Source organism: Myotis yumanensis, unplaced genomic scaffold (genome assembly GCF_028538775.1).
Source record: "Myotis yumanensis isolate MYYU_CA2020_CCGP unplaced genomic scaffold, mMyoYum1.0.hap1 SCAF_14, whole genome shotgun sequence".
In the NCBI taxonomy this organism is placed as follows: Eukaryota; Metazoa; Chordata; class Mammalia; order Chiroptera; family Vespertilionidae; genus Myotis; species Myotis yumanensis.
The window spans coordinates 47,347,339-47,374,348 of record NW_027223765.1 but is presented as its reverse complement, the minus strand read 5'-3'; the positions used below and the strand labels follow the sequence as shown (position 1 = coordinate 47,374,348).

General features: G+C 41.6%; 1 protein-coding gene across 4 annotated transcripts in view; it reads left to right on the top strand.

Moving 5' to 3' along the window:
• The first annotated feature begins 510 nt into the window (after positions 1-510).
• Positions 511-27,010, top strand: part of FHIT (fragile histidine triad diadenosine triphosphatase) — a 1,340,207-nt gene continuing 1,313,707 nt past the window's right edge. For 3 of the 4 annotated variants that reach the window (XM_070391629.1, XM_070391628.1, XM_070391627.1), the window contains exon 1: positions 511-544. The gene's annotated coding sequence lies outside the window, so the exon portion shown is untranslated. The remainder of the gene's footprint in view (positions 545-27,010) is intronic. The other variant, XM_070391631.1, reaches the window with a different exon arrangement.

The window sequence follows — 27,010 nt, the reverse complement described above, 5'->3', positions numbered from 1 at the left end:
TTTACTTAGAAAGCAAGGGGAGGCCGCGTGTATTGGTAACCGGCATCAGGTAAGGACCGGTGAGCCCGTCCTGAGAGACATAAACAGAGGGGGGTTTGGCTTGGGAGGAAAGAAGGAAGCAAAACTGTAGCACAGCTTAACGAGTTCTGTTACTTTTTCACTGGAAAAACAGCCCCACAAATGACGGTGCGATTTACGACAAAAATTCCTCTCCAGGGGGATTCTCACCTCAGCCCCTCTGCTGCGAGACACAGTGTTCCCGCCTCTGTCACTATAGCTTTTGATTGGACCGGCACATGCTCGTGCTCTGTGCCTATTGGCCGCTGCGCCTGTCCCCAGACGAGCGGCCATCTTGGGTCACGCCCCGGCCGCCGGGCCCTCTGGGAATTGTAGTCACCGCTCGGCTCCGTCCGGTCGTGGGAGGCGTTGCCCTCTGTTCCCGGCCCCTCAGGCAGCCACCCCATTGGGCACACGCGCAGGCTCTGCTCCAGCCCCGCGCTCCCTCCCTTTGCCCTTCACTTCCCAGCTGCCAAGATCTTGGAAGGTAGGGGCGGGGGGCAAGCACTAGTCGAACAGTGTTTCGGGGACGCGGGTCTGGGTCCCCTGCGCGTCCAGTCTTCACCCTGGCGGTCCAGTGGGGCGGGGCCTGGGCCCACACGGCTCGTTGTGGGGTGGGGGTCTGTCAGGAAGACCCTCACCCCCACCCCTCGACCGTTTCAGGGCCAGTTACCGAGCATCCGCCCCCCCCCCAACTCAAACCCGCCCCTCTTGCGTGGCCTTTCGTCAGTGGTAAACTGAGGCACGGGCCACGCCAGGGGTCCGGAGCGCGGCCTCAGCTCCCGGCCCTGGGGGGTAGTGGGCACCGGCCGCTTTTGGGTGGGTTGTCAGCTTCACAGGCAAGTAGCAGGAATCTCTGCCCCGAGGGCTCTGCGTTACACACCCCGCTATGGGCTCCCCACGGGCAGTGTGGCTTTGAACACGTGTCCGGACAGGAACCAAGCTGGGCTCCGGGAAGGCGGTATCTCGGGAGAGAACTGTACACTTAGTATTAAAAAAAACAAACACAAAAAAGCATCGAATTCGTTATGGTGGAAGAACCCATCAGTGCTTTGTTGGACCTCTTTACACCTATTTTATGGCTGAGTGTTTTTACATGAAAATATGCAAGGGTTTTTAAAGGCCTATCCCTCAGGGGCGAGGCAGGGTCTTACAGCTGCCTCTGCTGCATGACCTCGGCCCCGCACACAGCGCTCATCTGGGGGAAAAAAGGGCTCAAACTCCCTGCCAAGTGGCCCAGGTGCTACCTGGAGCCAAAATCCACATGTGCAAGTTTGCCACTTCCTGCTGTATTGACCTGGGTCTCAGAAATGTGCAGGGGTCCAGGGGCTGTTTCAGAAAACCTCTGCCCTGGGTTGAATGCGCCCCGCTTTGCGCCAGTTAAGAGGGTGTTTCCGAGCGCTCCCTCCGGCTCCATCTCCGGCCCGCAGCCCCGGCGGGAGGCTGGCGGCGTTCGAGTCCCTCTTCTCGCTTCCGAGGGCGGTGCGCCACCTCCCTGTGGGCCGTTTCGGGGCGAGTTGCCTCCTGGGAGATGAAGTTTCCCCTCCGTGGTTTTGTGGAGCAGTCCTTGCCTGGAAAATACAGCTCCTGTGGCCTGGGTCCTGGCTGCCGGCCTTGGCGTCCACCTGCTGTGAGCTGGCTCTAGAGAGACGTGTTCAGGAAAGATGTCTTTGGCCGTCGTCATTGATCGTATATGCTGTTCCAAGCACTAGGTGGGGAATTATTGTCTATGCTTTTTCAAGTGTTAGGGATCGTGCGTGCTTTCAAGCACACCTAACAGCCAACAGTGTAATCACAGGGTGTGTTCATATCATCTCTTTTAATACCACTGCAGCTCTCATTTGTAGGCGAGGAAAACAACTTGAAAAGATGATTTGTCCAGGGTCACACACCTAGTAATAACATCTAGCATACTAAGTAAATGTAAATAAATGTATGTTACTTTAGTTATTCTAGTTATTTAATCCTCTCAAAAGCTATATGCAAGAGATAGCCATATTCATCTGCATTTTACATATTAGAAAACTAGGAAAGTTAATCAGCGTGTCCAAGTTAATGCAGCTACTGAATAGAATACTGGGACTGTAACCCAGTCTACCTGACGCCTCTGCTTAGGAAGAGATCGTACCTTAACAGAGTGAGCGGGAGCCCAACCTTTCTGAGTACAGGACTTGGAATTTTTCCATTAGACCATGTTGACTCTGTAGTTAGACACTAACGTTAGAACAGCAAAAACCTTTGAGATCATTTAAATGCTGGCATAGAGTAAAGGTTCCACAAATGTTAGTTATATATAGCTTTATAATACCTTTATGTTAGAAATGAGGAAACTGGCCCGGGTGGTGAAGCAGTTTGCCCAAGGTCACATAGTTGGTCGGAGATGAGACTTGACCCAGATGTCTTATTTCCAAGTCCAGGGTTGTTTTCATTCTACCAGCAGTCAGCTAGCAGGAGCACCAGGTGTGAAGCTGTTTAGATAATGGCTTCTCCCCTAATTTGTTCTCTCTAAGCCACAGACCAGGACCAAGTCTCTCTCTCCTTTATTACTATTCTAAGGTTGTACTAATTAATTCAGCAGATTTGTTTGAGCATTTTTATATACTTATCTCTCTTTAGGTGCAGGGGACTCCTGGATGAGAAGTTGCTAAGGGGTTAGGGCTGGAAAGGCCTTATAAACCATCAGATCTAACTCTCATTTTATAAATGAGGGAAGTGAGGTACAAAGTCTCCGTGGTCCTCCTCTTAGCCCTTGTGTCAAAAGCATCCTGTTTCTGCAAGCAGGCAGGATTTTGGAGGCCTTATCGTACTGGATGTGGCCTTTTAGGCTCATGATTTCTCTTACTTGGGATACTGGTCCTCGCCTTACTCCTGTGCATGTCTGATGGATGCATTAGTTAGGAAATGTTCTGTGTCCCCATCTATTTGTATGTACATGCAGCTTCAACATGCTCCATTTCTACTTTGGAAATTAGTGTTGTTTTGGCTCCCAGTACTCTTCTCTCTTTTGTTCTTTCAGACACTTGTGAACAAAATATGACATTGTTTGCATTTACATATGTTAAAATCTAATGCTCTAAATAATATAGGGTATCAGAAATGACCACATGAGTTGTTTGAATTATACAAAAGTTTTGTTTCAGAAGATATATTGGTCCTTTCAATTACATATTCACAGATAATAAAGCAGGCAACTCTCACCTCTGTGTGTGAAAGATAATTTCTACCTAATTACATAATAAGGTAACAGATTTGTAAATTAGTGGTTAAACATTCCTGAGACAGTCACTATGGGAGACATTCTTCCCATCACCCCCTATTCACCCCGCCCCCTTCAGCACTCTCCCAACTGACGGTCTAATCATTCAGCTTCCAGAACGATGCATGACCACTAGTAGACACTGAAAAAATATTTGGGGAATTGCATTCATAAGCACTCCTGAGCTATGTTCCCACATTTTTTTTTTTGAATCTCAGTTTTCTCTTTTAATGTAGAAATACCGCATTGAAATACAAGGTGGGGCAAAAGTAGGTTTACAGTTGTGAGTATGGGAAACACAGAGTTCATTCTTGTATTATTTATTAATTATTGTATCATTTTCCTACTATAAACCTACTTTTGCCTCACGCTGTATAAGAGGTAGCAGGTTACTTTCCTTTTTATAAAAAAATATTTTTATTGATTTTAGAAAGGAAGGGAAAGAGAGAGAAAAATAGAAACATCAGTGGTGAAAGAGAATCATTGATTGGCTGCCTCCTGCATGCCTCCTGCTGGGGATTGAGCCCACAACCCGGGCATGTGCCCTGATTGGGAATCTAACTATGACTGCCGGGTCCATAGGAGGATCTGAGCTACACCTGGGCTTACTCTCCTTTTGATGTCTACATTGCAGAGAAAAATCTCAGCCTTCAAGATCATCCTCTGAGGGGCTGTTTCTTTGGGAATGTCAATGCCTGTAACTTCTCAGATGAGCAAGAGATCCAAATAGCACACCGTAGCAGAGAAACAATAGTCTGGAAGCCTATGATTTAAATCCCAGCCCTGCCTCTTAGGCAGGTTACTTAGTCCTTGGTTTCTTCTATAAAATAAGATAATAAGTATTTCTACTTCATATAGTGATGATAAAGATTAAATAAGATACGGTGCTTAAAGCTTTCAACATGTCAGGCACTCAATAGCTTCTCTTCAATAGATGAATAGTAGCTCTTACTTTTATTAAATGTAACTTGATATTTGAAAATATATCAGATTTAAACTTGAGTCAGATATCTATTTTATAAAAGGATTTGCCATTTGTTTTCTTAGAATAGTAAGCCTGGCCATCACATTTGAAATATGAAGTTACCCACCACTCTTGATAACCCATCTTGTCAGCACAGTGACACTCTCTTGTGTGGGCAGAGATAGTGAAGCTTTTGGCTCTGCACTGCCAGCTGAGAGGTCCCTGATCTACAGTTCCATCTATATATTAAATCTCGATTGAAAAGCAGCCTGCTTCTGTCAGTGGGGCCTTCTGTTCGCTTGTAGAAAGGCTTGGGCCTGTCCCAGGAGCCTCAGGGTTAAAGCAGAGCAGTTGTCATCCAGATGGTGAGTAATCCCAGGGCAGTGGCCATGTGGGCATGGCAGTGCTTTCTAAAGCTGACAACTTCAACAGCCATGAGGTTACTGATAAGGAGGTGAGTTACAGAAAAGGGGTGATGCGGGGAGAGGGAAGGAGAGAGGGGAATGAGGTTCATAGCAAGAGCAAATTGTGGATAGACAGACAAAAGATAGAGCTGAGGTCCTCAGTATCCTAAACATATTTGTTCAGCTCCTTTTATCCTGCTCCTAGCTCTGTGTCAGGCACTGTGCCATTACATACGGGAGATACACAGTGCATGGTGGTTAGTGGTAGTTCATTCTAACTGGGGAAGAGCTGCAGTGGTCGGCAAACTCATTTGTCAACAGAGCCAAATATCAACAGTACTTCTTCAAAATAGACTCGCCCAGGCTGAAAACCGACTTCTGTGCATGGGCCACGAAGTTTCAATTGCACTGTACGTGCGCGGCCGCATGTGGTATTTTGTGGAAGAGCCACACTCAAGGGGCCAAAGAGCTGCATGTGGCTCACGAGCCACAGTTTGCCGACCACGGGCTTAGAGGAAGGATGGAAGGAAGGGAGGAAGGAAAAGAGTAAGGAAGGAAGGAAGGGAGAAAGGAAGGGAGGGAGGGAGGAAAGGAAGAAGGAAAGGTGTGTTGGGATTTGACAAGCAGAAAAAAGGTCTCTGGGCCTGGGGTATAAGAACCAATGGGCAGGGAAGTGGGGGAGATGAGACTACAGAGGCAAGCATGGGTGATATTATGCAGAGTCTAGTTATCTGTATTGTAAAATAACTTTGGGTTTAATTCCAAGGGCATTTGCGAAACCATTTAACAATCTTAAGTGGAGAAATGAAATGGTTGGATTTGTCTTTTAAAAAGTATGGATGCAGTATGGATGATGAATTTGTGAGAGGTAATAGTTGATGTGGGAAAAACAGGTAGGCCTGTGCTTCTTTAACTTTAGTATAAATATGAATCTCCTGCTTATCTTGAAATTCTTGAAATGTGGATTCTGATTTAGTAGGTCTGGAATGGACCAGATTCAGTATTTCTAACAGGCTGATGCTGCTGGCCCAAGGACTCTACTTTGAATAACAAGTACTTAGGAAACCCTTGAGTGTACTAGGTGAGAAATGATGTGGTTAAGAGAATGGACTCAGAGAGCAAAAGGCCTGGATTCTAACCTTGGTTCTACCACTTCCTTGCTGTGTGACTCTGGGAAAAACTGTCCCAATTTCTCTGAGCCTCAATGTCCTTATCTGTGAAATGGGGGCAATAATTCCTATTGTGTAATGATGTTTTAAGTTTTCAGTGAGGTAAACTATGGAAAGTGCTTAACACAGTAATTGTCACTCAATAATGGTAACTTTGATTTTAATCTTATTGTTATTAATAAAAATCACAACTTTATGGACCCATTTCTGTTTCCTTGTTTATTATATTTGAGTACTAGGTGAAATAGATTACCTTTACATCTACTGTTGTTTTTGTTTCACATGTAAAGTCTGGAACTTCTTCAGTCCTTTGTAAAAACTTAAGTAAGTATTACGGGCAAATAGATGTATTTCTCCCATGCAATTGATTTTATCTAAATTTGAGGGGAAACAATCAGGGATCCTTAAAGTACCATATTATATTTGATTAAAATGGGAGTTTGAGGCACCTTGCCCAAATTATAGTGCCTCCTTCTTTACATAACTTTAACCTGCTTGGACTGCCTTCCAACCGGTGATTCTCAGCCTTCTTGCAAGTTAGAATCATCTCAGGGTGGTCCCATCCAGACGAATTAAAAGCAGAGTGTGGAAGGCAGGCATTAGTATTTTCTTCTTTAAGTTTCTCAGGTGATTCTGAAGTGCATTTAGGAATGAGAATCACTGATTTTAAAAACGGAACATGAAATGAATCAGGAACAGTTGAACAGGTGAAAGCCCTGGTGGTGAACGAAATATCTAGAATGTAGCATTTTGAAGGCTTTGCCAGTGAAAGAGATGATAAGCCTCATCTCAAAGCCCATGGAATTTGAACTAACTACAGGCTGTGTCCTGCGTTATATCTTTTAGGTTAATTACCAAGGACCCCGACCACCCCACTCCCTTGTATCTGTATCTGTATTTACCCGAGTCGGGATTCTCCTTAATGTTGAGTTAAACCTGCGTTTCTCTTCCTGATATTTACTTTGTTCCATTTGTCATGGCTGAAAAAGTATTAACCCATTAAAAACATGTTCAGAAGAAACTGAATGTATTGCATGCTTTCATGATCTGTGCTTGTCCATGTTTATTGAAAAGGTTTAAATTTTTAAACTATTTTTCATAGAAAGTATAGCCCAGTTTTACTTGTAACATTCTTACATTTTAATTCAATGCAGCTTGAGATGAACCACTGTCAGAGTGGGCACTTATTATACAGATTTGTTTCCTTTAAAAATTTTTTTGGTAGTTACCCACATTCTCCATTTCAGGGTAGAATAATTAAGCTAATTTGATTAAATACCTGTAATTTGCTGGATTATCTACAATATATGGGAATCTTTTCCTTTTAAGTTTTTTTTTGCCCTAGGCGATTTGGCTCAGTGGATAGAGCATCAGCTTTCGGACCGAAGGGTCCTAGGTTGGACTCCCGTCAAGGGCATGTGCCTCAGTTGCAGGCTTCTCCCTGGTCGGGGAGCATGCAGGAGGCAACCAATCAATGTGTTTCTCTCACATCAATGTTTTTCTCTCTTCCACTTTTAAAAATCAATGGGAAAATATCCTCTCTCTTCCACTCTTTCCCTCTCTCACTCTTTCTAAAAATCAATGGAAAAATATCCTTGGGTGAAGATTAAAAAAAAGAAAGTTTTGTGTTTTTTTTTTGTTTGTTTTTGTTTTTTACCTTACAGAAAATGTGTATGCATATGTTTGTTTGCATCTGAATATTTATATTTAATACTTTATACTGGTATTCAGGATCTGGAAGCATTCTTGACCTGAATTTCTATTACCCTGCACCATAGTTTAACTTTGCAGCATTTCCCAAGCTTCTCTACTCACCAGGAGGTCATTTCACAATGTATAGCCATGCCTTGTTTTATTGCACTTCACAGGCTGTGTGTTTTTTAAAGACTGAAGTCAAGACCATCCACCAGCAAACAGATGATGACTCGCTCTGTCGCAATGATTGCTTCATTTCTGTGGTCTGGAACCAAACCTGCAGTATCTCCGATGTAGGCCTGTTTCATTTTTCTGCAGTGTTGACTCAATAGAGCAGTGGTTCTCGACCCCTTTGGGGGTCGAACGACCCTTTCACAGGGGTCGCCTAAGACCATTGGAAAACACATATATAATGACATATTGTTTTTGTGATTAATCACTATGCTTTAATTATGTTCAATTTGTAACAATGAAATTCGGGGTCACCACAACATGAGGAACTGTATTAAGGGTCGCGGCATTAGGAAGGTTGAGAACCACTGCAATAGAGAGAAAAAGAAAAGAGTGGGAAATAGTGCTTTTGTTGGAGGGTTTAATACAGTTAAAATTTTACATATTTTAGGGATATTTTGTATGTATGCTAAGGTTTTTTTTTAATGATAAATAATTAGAAATAGAAGAGAAAATTGAGAAACTGTTATGAGGTTCGCAAAAGGCACACATTGACAGCATTCTGGAACTTAAAGACTCTGAGTCTTTTTATGTGTTTATTAGTGTTGCTCATTATGGATTTACTCTCTTTATTCACAATCAGATTTCCATTAAAATTCAGTATATTCTGCAGTTTCTCAGCCTCATAGCTTTTGGAGCTAACACCCATCACAGATAATGTGAAATGTTGGTACTCCCTCATGAGGTTTAATGTGTGCATATTTTAGTTGGGTACAGGCTGGAGGAGAGGATGGTCTGCAGACATTTAATCACTGGAGTGTGTGGTAGGTGGTGAGGACAAAATTTTCATTTTCTGTGAAAGTTGGTGACTTCTTCCCATGTCTTCAGTTTTGAAAAAAAAAAGAGAGAATACTTGCTTCTGTCCTGTCTCCCCGTTAAGTACAGGGCAGTACCTGCTTTGTTGTGCCAGGAGATGTTTAAGCAAAGCCTAGAAGCAGCAGTTAGTGTATGTGCTTGGAGCCCTGAGGACAGGCAGAGGAAGGGGCTGGACCCTGCTGGAATAAGGTTGTTTCAACCTTGATGTGCTGGTGGTTCCTGTTCAACCTTCCCTGGGAACAGGCCTGGTGAAGGAAGAGGTATTGATCTGAAGGAGAGCAGGGGAAAGGCAGGAGAGAGAGAGACGCAAATGCAGAGTGTATGAAGGGGGTGTAACAACAAAAAGATAGTTGGGTGGAGGGGAGGGAAAGTGTTTTGTTTTTACAAATATATATGGGAATGATGCGGTACACAGCATGCATGGCTGTGCACACAGAGATTAATGGGAGGCCCTGATACCTTCAGAAGAGGGGAAGCAACTCTGGGATACAAAAACAGTAAGTGGCCGCTGCAGTTTGAAATCCTTGTTTCTGGGTTCTGCTGGCTGATGGGGTGAAAGCAAGGCCAGGAAGCTTCAGCAGCCGTGGCCACAAATAAATCTGCAGCTGAGGCCCTCCCTGTCCTGGCCCCTCTGAGCAGGGCAGAAGCTTCCCCTAAGCTATGGCTTCCTCTAGCCTCTTGAACTTCCAAGAGGCAACGGGCCAAGGTTTCCCTGGCCTAGAGAAATTGGCTGTGTTTGGCTTCCTAGTACAGATGGAACAGCTGGGTCCGACTCCTATGGGTTGGGGACTGGCCGCAACTATGGGCAAGGGTCCAGGTGAGGCCAGAAACTTCTGCATTTCTAATAAACTCCCAGGTGATGCAGATACTTCTGGCCACACTTGGATTAGGAAAGGTCTAGATCTTTATGGCTTCTACTGTGTTGCCATTCTGTGTTCATGTAATGAGTAGTGTTGGTAGAGTTCACAAATACACATATCACTGTTAACAAGCTGAAGGTGACCTTGGACAGGTTGTTTTACTTTGCAGAGTTTTATTTTCCTCTATAAAATGAACACATAATAGGACCTACCTCAGAGGTAGGTATGAATTGAATGGGAAAAATCTATGTAAAATGTTAGCAAAGTACCCCTCATATAGTAATTTTGTAGTAAATGTATTATTTTTATTATTATTATTATATTTTACATTTTTATTATTTTTGAGCTCAGTGGTTCATATTCATAGACCCAAAGCATATGGTTGTACCCATTAGCAGATGTGTGAGTATGGACCAGTTTCTTGGCTATGTCTGTTTCTTTCATCTTTAGAAAAGTACTTCTAACAATAACTATGGATATTGTGAAGGGTGAATAAGATTGCATGTATAACATCCTTGGCATATATTAGCTACTCTAATGACTATGGATTGTAATCACTGGATGTGATGGGTTTGCACAAGCAGCTTTCATTTCTTGGGGTTGGCCAGGTTCTTATGAGACTCTGTGTGGTAGGAGCAGCCCACACTAGTGGCAGGCAAGTAGAGTGTGCGCCCAGGATCTGGAAGCAGGTACTGTCTCACAGTGAAGGCAAGCAGGCAGGTGGAGTGTGGGGTAACAGTCTGGCAATAGCCTCTGACCTGTCTGGTACCCAATTTTAGTTCCTAAACCCCAGGTTTGTTCTTGCCTGTTCCTCTTGGGTATGAGCCATTCCTTGTTCATCATTAATTTATTCATTCAGTAAGCACTTACTGAGGCCTATTATATGTCAGCATGGTGCTAGCTTTGGTTATACATCAGTGAACAAGACAGGCACAGTCCCGTGGAGATGGACAATATGCAAGATGGACAAATGTAATTGTAAAATGCCAAATATTGGCAAAAAAGAGTATAAGGTACTGTGATCGTGAAAGAGATGACCTGCTGAGGTAGGGTAGCCAGAGAGGAGGAGCTGATATTTGAGCTGAGACCTAAGTCAAGGATGAGAGGAGGGCAACTATGTGCAGAGCAGGTAAAGTGGCTTTCCAGGCAGAAGGAACATTCTGCACTGCAGCCTGAAGGGAAGAAAGAGCTTGACATGCGCAGAGGGACAAAAGAAGGCCTCTAGCTCAACCACAGAGATTGAATGGGGGGACTGGCACACGTGAGGCTGGCCTGGCCATGTAGAGTTTGGAGGTCAAAGTGTGGAGTTTGGATTGTATTCTCTGGGTAATGGCCCTGTCCCTGAATCTCAGTACTGTGGTTGCAGCTTTGCTCTTTGCTGTTCAGACCACCCTTCTGCTGATCTGCTTCTCTGAGTTCTTTGTCTTTCCCTCTTGCCAGATACCAGTTATGATCTTGGCTGATGCCTCCCTAATGCCTGCTGTCTCCATAACAGGCTTCTCTTTCACATATTAATGTGCTCTTTGGACACCAGATGCCATGTGTGTAACCTGGTTTCTTCCCATTTCCTTCACCTGGGTTCTGCCTAGAGTGTCTGCTATACCTACTTCTGCCCCTGATGGAATATCAGGCCCATGTCCTTCTGATCTGAGGCCTCTGTCATGTATCAGTGAAAACCAAGAACAAAGCCATTGAGGTAGGGTTGCAGAGGGAGAGAATGAAAGGGACCAAGGGAGAAGGAGAGCAGTTTGAGAACTAATGATTGGTGGAAGAAGCAATAACACATAGGTGGTGTGTGTGTGTGTGTGTGTGTGTGTGTGTGTGTGTGTGTGTTTTAAGAATAGTTTTATAGATTTTTAGAAAGAGAAAGGGAGAGGGAGAGAGAGAGAAACATCAATGTGAGACCATAACATCGATCAGCTGCCTCCTGCATGCCCCCTATTGGGGATCGAGCCGGAAACCCAGCATGTGCCCTGACTGGGAATCAAACCAGCAGTCTTTCGGTGCACAGTATGATGTCCAACCAACTGAGCCACACCTTCCAGGGCAATAGCACAGTTTTTATATGTTGGAATGATAGGTTCAGAAGATTTTTTGAAGGACTTTGAAGGAAGCTTCTTCTAAAGAAGGGAAATGACTCGCTCTGGGTCAGAGATAGAGTCAATGTCAGAATGATAACCTTCTTTCATAGTCCTCTGTAGGTTAGGTCCTGTCTTTTGCTTCCTTGACTTATACTTTTTTTATAGCTTTTATTTAACCCCTAAGTTTTGATCAATGCGTCTTTTCCCTTTGGTTTGTAAGATCCATGAAGGCAGGGCCAGTGGCTATTTTGCTGATGCTGTCTTTCTAGCATCTGATCCCCATGTTGGGTAAATAGTCTAGGTCCCTAACTTAGAATTTGGAATTGGATTTTGCATTGTGCCATAGACCCATAGACTTCTGGGCTGTCCTCTATTATTTCTTTGGTTAACTGAGTGTTGGTTGCATGGTGGAGTATTAGTAAGTGATATCTACAAAGTCCCTGACCTCAGCCCCTCTTACCATTTCTTGAACTTGTACTGCCTCCCACTTTGTCTCCTTATTAGAGATAATGCCTTGTTTATTGTGTCAATGTTGTTTGTTTTCCCTTTCTAGAAAGTTTTCTCCCCAAGGGCAGGGATATCGTTCCTGTTTCTTGCTGTATCCCTGTGCATAGAACAATGTATGGCCTATGTAGACTGAATTATGTCACCATTACCATCAAGATCCGAAAGTCTGGGTTGCCCTGAAGGCTACTGCTCCATGCTGATGGGTTATTTATGCTGCACAGATAATTGGAATTTTCAAAGGCTGGGGAGTCAAGAAGGGGCTGTAAGGAAGGGAGTACAGAGAAGAACCCACTATCTGGCTCTGAGGAATGAATCTGGTTTTGTTTCTCATTAGCTGTGTAATCTTGAGCAGAGTACTCAACCTCTCTGCATCTCACTTTTCTAGAAAATGAAGACAACAAGACTACTTAGTTCTCAGGTTGTTGTGAGGATCAGGTGAGATTACTGATGTAAAGCATGCTTTCACAGTGTGTGACATGACACCTGTGATTGCTGCCATTAAACCCGGCATGCTGTTCTGTCTGCTATCGCTGGCTAGTAGTCATATGTGTGTGCCAGTTTTCTCTTTGAAAATCAGGGCTAGATCTTTCCTTTAGTACTGTGTTATTTGGTGGACTGTCATATTCTCTTTGGTCATCAAATAAATGTACAGGCCTTCAGTTCTGGCCATAGACACTTACTCAAAATGTTGATGAATAACAACCCAGGATTCAGCACAAAAAATTAATGCTGCTTGATGTTAAAGACGGAGGAATATAAATTAGAAAACAAACACATCTACCATACTGTAATATTTAAATGCCATCTTATAAACACTTAAGATTCTCATTAGTCCAACATCAGAAAAATGATAAATATTAATATTTGCCATCAAAGGAAAGCCTAGAAATCAAAGTCGAGTAAACTACTGTTATATTTCAAAGATTACATAATACTGAATGAATTTAAATTCATCATCACCAAAATCCTATTTAAAAAAATTTCTCTGTGAGACAGTTTAATTATTTTTATCCAGTGCACAAACTAGGGAAGATGTGCCCTTAGTCAGAAAGGATCCAGGGGACTTGCTGATTCAGACTGTGTTCTCAAAGAAATTGGCTGTATTGTATTTTGTGTCTACAAAAGAGTCCCACATGTGCCTGAGCCAACCTCCTTCTCCATTGATCTCCAGTTCTATTTCAGGAGAATCATATTGGAAATTGGCTCTAGGTAGATCATGAAAGGGCACAAGGTACTTCCTGTCTTGGCTGTGGATTCTTTCCCCAAGATTTTCTATTATTCCGAGTTCTGAATGTTCCAGCAGCGTGCACTGCAGTCCCCAGGGTCAGGAGGGAACAGAGGGAGAGCTGACAGGCTGATGCCAACACTCTGAGGCTGTCAGGCTCTCCCTTCCTGCTTTCACTGTGCCTGAGACGGTTGACTCAGTGTGAGAGGCCCTCATCATGTCACCGCAAGGACAGTACTGGGGACCTGGGCTTTAGTGCTGGCTGTCCCATTGCCTTATGCAAGTCTTGTCCTCTCCCTTAACATATCTGAAGAGTGAGGGGTTTGAGTCTGATCATTCTGAAGTTCCCTGCCTCCCCAACATCCCTGGCAGTTTCCTGGCATGGCTGACTTTGGGGCCAGACTGACCTATACCTTTCCTTACCTAATTAACTTAAGTTCTTATCCATTCAGTGGGAATAGTGCAAGGTTGTTGTAAACACAAGATGTGATGTTTGGAAGGCATTCAGTGCTGTTTGGCACATCATAGGGATTTAATGATGATGCTGTTTTGTTATTATTGCTATATTTATACATTATGTTTTCATCTTGACTCAGCACTTGTCTCATTATACCTCAGTTTCCTCATTTAAAAATGGGGTTAATAAAAGAACCTACCTCATTGGTTAACTGTGAGGATTAAATGGGATGATACTTAGACATTTCCTGGTACATAGTAAGCACCAAATATAAGTTAGAGATGATTTTAGTTATTATTTTTATTATTAATCATAATACCTCGAGTGAAATATTGCTTTTTGTAAAGAAGTAGATAGGATAAGGCAACTAGGGGTAGTTACCTTCTCTAATACACATGCTGAAGATCCAGACTCTGACCAGGGAGCTTGAGCTCTAGGATCAGATGTCCTGAAATGGTAAAAAGGATCGAACCTGCCTGATAGCTACCGTTTTTGTGTCATAAAGTCTAATGGGTCAAGACAAGGATGCAAATAGACTTGCTTTTTATGAATGACACTAGTAGCCCTGCGCACGAATCCGTGTACCAGTAGCTCGCTGCCGCCCTCCAGTAGCTTTCCGCCCTCTGCCCTGCCCTCCTGTAGTTCCCCCCGCCCCTCCTCATAGCTTGCTGCCCTGCCCCCTCCTGTAGCTCTCTGCTGCCCCCTTCTAGCTCGCTGCCCCACCCTCCTGCTGATCTGTGATCTGGTAGTTATGCCTTCGGTCGTTACGCTTCACGGTGTAATGACCATTTGCATATTACATCTTTATTATATAGGATAGGAAGTTAACATTTATTTATGTTGTTTCCAAGATCACTCCCATTTCATATAAGGGTATGAATTTCAATATAGGATAGAGTTATTTAAGAAAATAAAAATATTTCTCAAATCAGCATCAAACTGTATTCATGGAAATAAATAAAACATACTGCATTTATATAATGCAGATTCACTTGGAAACATGAAATTTCTTTATCTCTGTAGCTTAGCTTGCAGCTGTTGGCATCAATCTATTTTAAAACAAAAAAATGTTACTTGTTAACTTCATTAGATCTGCAGGCAGATATTAGGCAGAGTTGGTGTTGATGAGGCTATCATCTTGGTCAGAGGGCACAGATTATTCTATGAAAGTTGCTATTTAAAAAAACTTTTCTTATCAACTGCATAAGAAAAGAAATTTATTTTAGAAGCTTTAAAAAACAGACAGATGCTGAAAATTAAAATAACATTTTGCCATTCCACTATCAGTATTGCAGTATGTACACTTTCCATTTCTTTTTATTGCATGTATATATTTGTTAGTTCGTCTAGTTCTCTAAATTGGAATCATACTTTATATTATAGTTTTGTTACTTATTTTTCACTCATCAATGTATTGTGTGACTTTTTCCATCTCATTGATGACTGCAAAGTACTGCACTATTAGAATATATCTATCTCAAATATTTAACATTAGGTTCCCTCACCTCTATTTCTGATCTACATTAATGAAGAATATTTGCAAATATGCATAATCATATGTATGATTCTTTTCTTAGCATACATTCTCAGAAGTGGAATGCTGGGTCATATTGTAAGCCACAGGTGTAGCTCCCTGGTTTTTCTTCACTACAGGCAGTGCTCCCCTGTGCACCTGGAACCCCCGCTCACCACTTCTCCTGGGCTCTTAGGAACTCCAGAGAGCCAGAAGCTGGTGGGGCAATGAACATCAGTCCTCAGGCTCTCCTCCTTGATCAAAATAAACACATTGGGTTGCGGGTACCAGCCTTAACATGTCCTGTGTTATTTAGTAAGCTTTGTCAGCCAGGATGCTTTCAACTGCAAATAACAGAACAGTCGATTTATGGTGGCTTAAAGAAATAGAGGATTATTTCTCTCATATAACAAGAAATCTGGAAATGTGGGGGTGGCTGTGGCTTCAGTTCAGCAGCTCAGAGGTGTCAAGGAGAGAGTAGCTACAGTGTTCTTAGCCTTTTCTCATGGTCACGGATGGCTGTGGCTGAAGCAGGCATCATGCTTGTGTTCAGGGAGTCAGTGAGGGGTGAGAGAACACAGATGAATGAGACACATTTTTGATCCTGGGAGTTGTTGGCCTGATTTTAAAAAATGGTGCTTCTCTTATTGTAGCAGTAATATATGATCATTATAGAAAATATATTTCACCAACTATTTCATGACCGAGAGGTAATCACTGCTCTCATTTTGGTGTTTATCCTTCTAGTTTAGTTATAAATGCACAAAAAAGTGGGACAATCCATTTATGTACTGCCTCTTAACTGGCCTTTTAAAATTAGCATCCATCTCTTCCTAGCACCTGGTAGATGCTTTAACAGTTTTACTGAAAAATTAATTAGTGATTAAAAAATACTCTATGAATATTTTTCTATATCTTTGAATGTGAATAATTTTTAACAGTTGCATATTGCTTAATTATTTGCATGTTTCATTATTTCTTTGACTGGTTCTCTATTATTTTACATGTAGACTTTTTTCAAAATTTTAACTATAACAAATAATTCTGTAGTGAACCTCTCTCTCTCTCTCTCTCGCTCTCTCTCTTTCTCTCTCTGTAAAACTCTCTTGTTATTTCCTTAGATAAATTTATTTCAGAAGTGGAACTACTCTGTCCAAGAAAGTGCCAGTTTTTATGTATATCACCAAGTTGCCCTCTTCAGATGTACCATTTTAAACTATGTTGTTTTAGTTTTTTCTTTTCAATAGGCTTAAATTTTTTTGAGTAGTAATATATTCATCTGGTTCAAAAATCAAAACAATACAAAAAGGCATAAAGTAAAATTTTGTTCCTGTCCCTATACCGCCATCTCTGCCCCCATTTCCCTTAGGGTAGTCACTTTTATTATCTTCTTTTGCATCTTTTCAGTATTTTTAACACACATAGGCAAATATGTATATGTATTATTTTCCTCCCATTTTTACAAAAAAAGGTAACATATAATACATACTGTTCTGTACCTTACTTTATTTGGTTTGACTGCTGTATAATGTCTCCTTTGTGAATATTCCATAGTTTTATTTATGTATTCTCCTGTCTAGCCTTATTTGTAACCTGTATCTTTTCAGCCAAATCAGGCCCAAGTGAACCATGATATCTGGCCCTGCAGCTCCACCAAAATAGGAATAGGCAGCTGTATCTTAATTTCCTAGACCTACTGCCTGGCCTGCCACATATTTTGACTTCGCCTTTCAGAGAGTAGTTGGCAGTGTCTGAACTATTCTGAATCCAGGAAGTGAGAAAATTATAAAAGTAGGTTTATCTTCATTGGGAGACCCAGTGGCTTGCCCAAAGCCCTTACCTTTGGGAGATATTTTCATGTTCTAGTTTAGGAAAAGAGCACCCTCTCCATTCTTATGCAAAGGTTGGAGGCCCATTACTTTTTAAGGAACTTAATGTCACAGAGTTCCAGGCCCATTGTATGCTCCCCCAAAAGGCTCTAGGGAAGAATCCTTCCTTGTCTCTTCCAGCTTCTGGTGGCGGCAGGCATTCTTTGGCTTGTGGCCACATGTCTGTTTCCTTCACTTGGCCTTTTCTGTATCTTTGCTCCTTCTGTCTAGCTCAAATCTTCCTCTGCCTTTCTCTGATAAGGACACTTGTCATTGTAGTCAGGGTCCACCCCAGTAACTCAGGATGACCTCACCTTACATTCGGAACTTAATTTCATCTGCAAAGACCCTTTTTCTGTAGAAGGTCACATTTGCCAGGCTCCAGAGCTTTGACGTAGACATATCTTTTGGGGACAACTATTTGACCCACTTACAGACTTTGACTTCAATGCTCTGATTCCAGAATCTGTTCTCTGCTCTTCTACATCATATCCTGTGAAGAGCCACAAAGTCTGTTTTCTATTTCATATGATCTTAAGGACTGGGGCTTTCTTGCTCAGTGTTGTATCTTTGTTGCCTTGCACAGTGCCTTGAGCAGAGAAAGTGCTCAATAAAACGAATGGCCTTATCAATGATTATGTATATGAAAGCAGTTTTCTGTTCTCTCATTACTTTTCTCCAGGCTGAATCTCCATGGGAATTTCAGTTGTTTATTACATGAAGTTCAGTTCACCCCTCTCCCTACTTCTGCTTGCCCTCCTCTAGTATTTTATAACTTCCTCAGCCTTCCTCTTAAAACATGCCTTCCAGACTGAACTCTAGTTTATATCTAAGCAACAGGGTAGAATAGGACTGTTAATTCTCATGGTTTGTGTACTATATTTCTTTAAAGTAGCCCTAGGTTGTGTTCATTTTAGAGCAACTGCTAAAGTCATTGCTGATCATTAGTAGCTAAAGACATTAAATTATTTTTCCTCCCATACTAGGAGCTCTACTTAGTCATTGAGTTTTTGAGGCCAAATTCAGCCCTCATTTATTTTAATTGATTCTGGGGATGGATTATGAGTTTGGAAAGAAAATGGTCCAAGCATCACACACTGGGGTTTAGTAGGTAGCACGAACATATTCATGAATAAATCCAGTTTCCCTTCTCCACTCCAATTTGTTGACTATGGAAAAAACCCTGTGTGCTATAAGAGAGATGTATGATGATCCAAAACTAATCCTTCAAGAACAAATCAGGATTTTCATGACCAAATCTTAGAGAAGAGAACCTTTATAATTTTCACCCCTTGTGGCATGTCATTGGTATAGTCTTCCTTTATTTTTATTTTTTTGTCAATCACATTTACCAACTGCTTGTGTTAATTTTCATGTAATTGTACCCTGAACAGATTTATGCTGTTGGTGTTGTATGTGCTGGAAGTTTCACTACTGTCAAAACATGTTTTTAAAAGTAACCCATGGGTTTTAACCATTGCAATCAAGATAAATTAGATTTTGTAAAAGCAAAATCTACCTTAATATTTAGATCAGCAAGGAAATGTGGTTATGATCAACTTGTGCCCTTATTTGGCAAGATAGTACTGATGCATACCAGTATTTTTCAAACTATTTCTTTTAATTAATTACTTTTTTAAACTAGGGGTTAAAACAAGGAATAGATAATAACATCTCAGTGGTGGGCTCCATGACTTCATTTACTCTGTTATACTTTCTGCTGCATCTTGAATTGGTTTCTTCCAATAGGAACATTTGAAGGGAAAGATCCTTAGTTGGAAATTCTTCCTCCTCACCTCTTACCTGGCTGCTAATTCCACTTAGGCCTTAGCGTAAATGTGTCTTCCACAGGGAAACTTATTCTGACTCATAAGACTCGGTTAGTTCTTACCACATAAGCCCCCTTAGTATCTTCTACTTCATTTGCAGCCGCCATTACATCAGTTTTTTTTAAAATAGATTTTTTAATGATTTCAGAGAGGTAGAGAGAGACAGAAACATCAGTGATGAGAGAGAATCATTGATCGGCTGCCTCTTGCACACTCCCCACTGGGGATCGAGCTTGCAACCCGGGCATGTGCCCTTGATTGAAATCGAACCTGGGACTCTTCGTCAGCAGGCTGACGCTCTATCCACTGAGCCAAACCAGCTAGGGCATTACATCAGTTTTAATTGCCTTGTTAATGTTTGTCTTTTGACCCAGACTGTAAATGCTAAGAGGCAGGGGCTGTGTCTGATGTCAACATTCTACGAGTTCATTGTTTGGCACTTGTAGATGCTTAGTAAACTTTTGGAGACTGATGGGTCAGAGGCTGAAAAGCCATTAAAGGGCTTATGGGAACAATAATTTTAACAATATTTGCATGTGTGCAAGTATACATGCTAATAGCAGTGAGTGCCTCTTTCTGTTTTTCGTGTGTGTGTGTGTGTGTGTGTGTGTGTGTGTGTGTGGCAGGGGGGTTACCACTGCATCAAATTACCGAAGTAGAAAGAACAGTTGACATTCTGTTTTCAAGTGACCATGTATTTGACCCACTTCTTCTCTAGTAATGTCATCTCATCACGATTGTATCTCATTGCTGTGGGTTCTTGGAGGCTGACAGGCGGAACAAGTTGCTTCATCTCACAGTCCTCATCTGTCATACAGAACAGCTTGCAGATTCTTATTATGTGAATGAAATATGGAGAGGGGGATATTTTTCTTCCTGGGATATCAGGGTAATTGAAAGTAACCATATCAGGGCACAAGGGGAAAATAGACTGCTTTTGTGAAGGGCAGCTCATGGGCTCTCAGAACTGTCCCGTCTTCAAGTACAAAGGCTAGGGAAGTGCTTCTTATTATCAAAAGGCCAACATTCCACCAGAATATTCTTTCAGTCAGGAAAATGCCACTCACTCACCACTCTGCAGCTGCCTCATGAGTTGCCACCACCATTGCCTTTGGAGGCACATCCCAAGGGACCCAGGGCTCAGCCTTATGTGCTCTTTAGCCAGGGAAGAAAACTGTTTCAGTATCCCAGATCAATAAACTGTACTAAAAAATTGGAAATGTGCTATAAAAAATCATTAACCAGAGAAATTCTGCTGTTCCTGAGTTTTGAATCATAAGAAATAAATAACATTTGACTGCTCTAATAGTTTATATTTTACAAGCTGGCCCCTGGTGAATTGGAATATCAGATAATACTGTATCAATGACACTTTGCCTTGTAATAGTCAGTCCTGTAGATATAAATTGAGCTTTATAGAATAGTTTTAGTTCCCAGGAAGCTTTTTACTTGACACTGGTCAAAAGTACTAACATGCCGATGGAAAGCACGGCACTACTCAGCAGTCATTCAAGTCATGACTTTGCTCTATTTGGAGATAACTTTAAAATCACTTAGTCGAATAAAACCCTAAAGTACTGTAACTGCCAGGTTGCTTGATCTAATTTATGAAATAGAGGCAAAGGAATCAACAATAACCCTCCATTTGCCATTATTAGGTTAGCTATTATTGGAGCCACAGAAAGTATATAACCCTTTACTTTCTGTTCAGTTGAATTTGGTTACTAAGCTTTGATGGAACTTTCATTTAACCAAATGCCTTTGTTTACAACAATAAGTATGTTAAGGCTTTTGTGTTCTGAATCTGATATGACCATTTTAGTACGTGCCTCCTGCAAAGGCATGCTAAAGTTACAGATTCTGTTCGTTTGTGTTTTGTCAAACATTTTCAGTTCAATCCAGCTAGATTCTTGTTTTTCTTCCTGACTTTAAAAAATTCATCTTTTCTTTATAATGCCTCTATGTTTTCAAGAATATAACCAGGCATTAACAAATGTGAAACTACTTCTCATAGCAGCTCCATCAAAATTGATTTTTCAAAATTAAATAAGCATCTGGTGGGCTGAAAATGTTATATGCCTGATATTTAAGATATTTTGACTATTGCCAAAAGGCATCAATTCTTTCATGCTGCCTCCCTGGGGATGCCGTCATATGCCACTGTGTTGTATGGAGCACAGGCTCTGGAGGGCGGCAGCTTCGATTTGCACTTTAACTCTACCATTTACCTGCCTGTGTTCTTGAACTTCTTAGGGAAGTCAGTTTTCTCTAACTGCCTTTTATTCAGTGTGTAATAGTGTTCATATGACTTATCTCATATAGGAGGGAATGTATGTAATGCCCTCAAACATGGGATTATTGTTATAACTTAGTGTGTATGTGTGGCCACATTCTACATACATGTTGTTGACTTGACTGAAACATTATTGGCTCTAAATTAGGTTATAATAGTGGAAATGCTGTTATCCTTTTAGGATTTAATGTTCCTAGTATTATGGCCCTATCTACAAGTAACATGGAGCACAGTTAGCATTTTGGATCTATTAGAAGCCACAGCTTGAAGATATATCACCATGAAGATTTTAATTGCTGAGATTGGAACCCATGAAAGAATCAAACCCATATTTCAAATAAGTCTTGTTACTTTTAAAGTGGAACTTTATTTAAATTCCTTCGAATTGGTAAGTGGCCAAACTTTGGGTTGCACTTTTCTTCCTGATTCCAACAAAGAAAAATGGCCTTTGTGTCACACATTTTTCCCTGGTTGTCATTTACACTTTGCGATTGTTTGTTACTGAATGCAGAGAGAAGGTCTAGGCCAGTGGTTCTCAACCTTCCTAATGCTGTGACCCTTTAATACAGTTCCTCATGTTGTGGTGACCCCCAACCACAAAATTATTTTTGTTGCTACTTCATCACTGTAATGTTGCTACTGTTATGAATCGTAGTGTAAATATCTGATATGCAGGATGTATTTTCATTGTTACAAATTGAACATAATTAAAGCATAGTGATTAATTACAAAACAATATGTGATTATATATGTGTTTTCTGATGGTCTTAGGCAACCCCTGTGAAAGGGTCATTCGACCCCAAAGGGGTCTCGACCCACAGGTTGAGAACCGCTGGTCTACGCGGTCTGGCTGCTCTTTGGTAGCAAGTATGTTGAAGAACGCTACGCAGATTCTATCCTGACATACTGTGTGTTATTTTTCATAATTGAAAATTCTCATTCTAGAGATTTCTATAAATTTGGGGCTTGCCGTCTCAAAAAAAATCTTATGTAGCCATTGAAGGAAATGTTTTTGGAGTATGGTGGCTGGAATGTTCGTTAGAATTTTCTTCATACTGTCCAGAAATATTGAGGGCTTGGAGGCAGTGGAAGAACAGACTTGGGGGAGGTGGGGATAACAAAGTTTTATTTGTTTCTAAGAACTTCTTTTGCTCACTTACTTTATAGAATAATATTCAAATCTTTGTCGAAACTTTTCACATTCTAGTAACACAGACCAAGAAAATACGTTTAGATCTCTGATCATATTTAAAGAAAAAGCAAATAGCAAGAGATAGTGATGGCAGCAGATTTCACTTTTCTTTTTCTTTTTAAAGAGAAATCTTTTCCTGAAACCACAAAATACGCAACAGCATTAGAAATGTTTGAGCTTAAGCAAGGAAGAGGTTAGGAGGATAGGTCTGAACCCCACTTTAAAAACCATTGTACTTTCTGTTGCTTCATTTGGCTTCCTAAGTAATTTTCAGTTCTTCAAAGAGTTAATGCTTTCCTAATGTTTAGCTTTCTCTCCCTAAGCGATTTCTACTTTAAAGATAAAACCCTCTTTGTGAAATGGGTAATCTTACTGATTCTCAAGCTGAAGTGCCCAGATGGAGAGCAGCAATTTCAGTGAGAACAGGGACGCATGACTCCAGGGAGTTGCCTTGTCGTGTTTGTTTTTTACACCTTCTCAAGTTTTCATGGCCTCTGTACAGCTTTTGTACTGATTGAAGTTCATGTGGTTTTCTGTACCATCCCTTCTTTGGCTACATCATCCCCTTACTTAATGTATTACCCTTTTTGGAGAGCTGTTTATTATTGAAAATGTAGAAAATAAACTTCTTATAGTACTTGCACCATAGTTGCCAGTTCTATCTTGTCATTACATTTTTCAATCCACGTTGCAGTCCTTTGGTCAAGGTACAGAATTTCTTCATAGTAAAATGTTATGTTGCTGCATTAAAGACAGCTACACTTTCTGTTAACTCTGTAATCAGATAGAAAAAGTAACCTGATTTGTGTGGTATAATTTATCAATAAAGAAATGATGTATACTTTTTAAATTCCTTCAAGTTGACATAAAAGCTAGGATAATGAGTATTTTAGATATGGGAACTAGAAATATATGGCCTTTCCAATTAGAAGGGCTCCTACTGACATTATTTGTTAGGTTTTGTGTTTTTTTTACTGACTGTTTCCTACATCTTTAAGCTTCTCACTAACTGTCTTGCTCTCTTTGCATCTTTTCATCTTTATCTCTGTCTTTTACATCCACATTTTTGGGGTAGTGGATATAGGTTTGGAGCAGTCCACACTATCTCACCCAGATTCCTTCAGACCACTAACCCATAGAGGACCGGTAGGAAGTCAGGCTGGGAGATCAGGTCTCTGACATTGGTTTCCAGCAAATTTGCATGGTTCTTATGGGGTTGACATTTTTCTCCTCATCTGCACCTTCTTCTGTTGGCTTGAATAATGAGTCACAGAAAAAAAGAAAACTTCTCTGGCTGTGAAAATTTCAGCAAGCAAAAATGTTAGGCCCTTGTGTTAGTAGAATGCAAAATAAGATAGCATTTAAAGACAGTCTCTGCTTCTACATCCTATTGACGATGCCACTCACTTGAGTCAGGGATTGGGGACTTACTGAGATATACCATCTGGCAAAACACGAAGGCCAGTCTGTGCCAACTGAAAGCTGTATCAGTTCCAACTCTTGTGTACTTTGCACATTATTGGATGCCTTGTAAAACGTTTATCACTTTTTAATTAGGAAGGACTAAGGGATTTTAGTTACCCCAAAGAAAATGTCAACAGCCCAAAGATAGAAAAATTATCCAGTGGATCATAAGGGGCAGAGGTGTTTAAGTTTGAACTTGCACAGGAAACACGGACAGTTTCATATTAGTGTTTTCGTTGGGGACTTGTATCCTTGATCTGTCTGGGTGGAACTGGGGACCTGGTCTTCCTGCTATTCTGACAGTCCCCTAGCTTGTTTCTCCTCCAGCGTGGCCAGGCCTGGAAGGCACATGCCAAGAGATCAACTCCATTCTGCTTCTTGGCCTATCATGTAAACTGTTCCTTCATGTTCATTAAAATGAAAATTTGTCAAATGGAATTTGCCTGACTGGCAGAATAGTTTAAAATGTCAGATGTTGTTAGGCCTGGATGTAAATATTATGTTTCTATTGTTAATTAATTTCAGTGCCTCAGTACCAGTGATCCAAAATCCAATTTAGTCTGCAATAGGCCTATGGATAAGGGCCAGAGATAATGAATGCAGAGGGAAAAATGTATTCAGAGTTTCCATTGTATCTGGCAATGTCCTCTTAGAAAAACAGCAAATGTTGGTGTGTCACTGTAGTTGAAGAGGTGCAAAACAGGACAGAATTAAGACTTATTGTCTTCTGAAACCTCTCAATTGTTACTTACATCTATTTCACTGCTAGCTCCGAGTCTGTCTCAACGTCAAAATTCCCCCCAAATGCTACCCTGTCCCCTTTCTGTGAATTTCTCTACATCGTTTCCACCCTGAAATTCTTGTTAGGTTCACAGCTCAATTTCAGAGCCATAGAACTGAGGTATCTAGTTCCATAACCCTCCTTGTTTCTCTATGCACTGTTCATTTTCCTTCCTCTATCTTCCATCAACCCTGTCTTTCCCTTCTCTTTTTATCTTTCGTCTTGGTCCTCAGGCTCAATAGCCTCTCTGTCAGTCTGCCACCGTTTGTTATGATCATTGTGCTTCCAAATGAGCCAGTGGCTGAATATTATTCAGAACAATCTTGCTTGAACTGTTTGCATTAGAAAGGGACACAGAAGTCTTGCCACTGGGTCGAGACCTCAAAACTGTTGTTGCAAAGCCATGAGCCGGCAGGCGTTTGTGACGGCCATTCTTAACCAATATTTTGTTGAATACATTTCTGTGAATATGGCATCTTACCTGGCCACCTCTCTGGTTTCAAAGGCAAGTGGGTTTGCCAGGCAGAGGAGGACTGATTAAGACCTTGGGAGGCAGGACTAATGTTGTCCAGTGGTCAGGGCCTCTCATTTAATTCCTGGCATCCCGGTCCATGCCAGCCTCATGCTGCCCTTGTGATTATGCTGGCTGAGAAGCGGGGAAGGGAAGATGAACTTTGGTGTGCTCTGAGTTTTCCTGTCCAGAAGTGTATGTCAGGTTAAAAATGAGAGGGAAGGAGGCCAGAGAATCTTCCAGATGGAGAGTTCAGAGGAGGGCACAACCAGACTCCCTCTCCACAGTGATGTAGCTGGGCTGTCCTAGCATCGGGCCAGGAGCCAGGAGCACAGGCTGCTGCCTGCTCTGCAGTGGCGTAGCGGCCTGGAAGGATGGTCACTCTTGGCTTGGGGTGGGGACATGTTCAGATGCACACAGGCCACGTGGTGGAGGCACAGCGTTTACCCCAAAGGCTGGGGCAGTCTGCTTGGAGGTTTCGCCCTTCATCCTGGACTCCCTGTAAGAAGGCATTCCCCAAGTCTTGTGGGCAACTGCAGAAACCAAATGGAGAGCTGGTGTTCTCCAGCCTCTCTGCTTCTTTGTTTAGAATGAGTCAGCAAGTGATAAAGGCTGGAGCCACAGAGGCCATACCTCTGGGGATGGACGGCATGTGGACAGCAGTGTCAGGCAGCAGGGGTTTGGTGAGGACACAGCGCACTGACTGTCACTCACTCTCCACACCTCTCGGTAGCTCAGTTTTGTAACCAGTTTTAGCATTCATTGAAAAGTGTTCAGTGTGGATGCTCCAGGAACAGGATTTTACTCAAATGAGAAATATTTTTTAGACTAAGGCCATCTGAGGTCTATATTATGATGGCGTGATAACAGATGAGGTTAAACACTGAATATCTAGTTTGACCTTCCTTGAAAAGGGATTATTTTAACATTGTGTCTATACAACCTCGGTTCCTCTCTGAGAGGATCCTTGTTTTCTCAAACTCAGGTTACATTAGAGTTTGGGGAGGGTCTGTACTTTGGGAGCAGAGCTGTTTGACTTGAAATGTCATCCCATTCTGAGAAAACATACTGGGGCCATGTTCCAGCATCCCTGTGCAAATGTCACATTGTCCGAGTGTCTCCCCTGGGATTAGAGCAGCCATGGTACTTCCCAGTCCTGTCTATTTGGTCTGACAAAGCCACTGACTCCTCATGGTGAGGCCGCCAGCCTGGCCAGGGTCATGCTCCCCGAGATTTCATGGAATTTGATTTGCATCTAGCTCTCTGAATGTTAAGATGCTAATTATTGGTTGATTGCTATTCTGTTCCTCAGATGTCACCTAATGATTTTCCAGAGCTCATGCTACTTGGAAAATTTGCTTTTCTAATGTTTGGCAAATATGACAGCATTGAACAGGTGTGGCAATAGTGTGTTGTGTTTTGCATGTGTGTGCGTGTGCGTGCACGTGTGTGTGTGTGTGTGTGTGTGTGTGTATCTCAGGCCCCTAGACTTGTAGGCTTCTATAGACAGAAAGCTTTATATGTTATGAAAGTTTAGAGTAAAATAAGAGAAGGAAGAAAACAAGAACAAAAATAAAAAACAAAACTCACCCTAATTGAAGAAATCTGTCAGTTTTCAATTTTAATAGTAATGCAAACTTATAATAATCCCTTATTAAGAAAATTTTATGTACCATGTACCAGAGGCTGTGGATTCAATAAGGAACAAGATAGATGTGTATCTACGTCGAACATATGGTCTAGGAAAGACTTTCACATCATATATATATATATATATATATATATATATATATATATACATATATATACACACACACATATATATATATATATACTA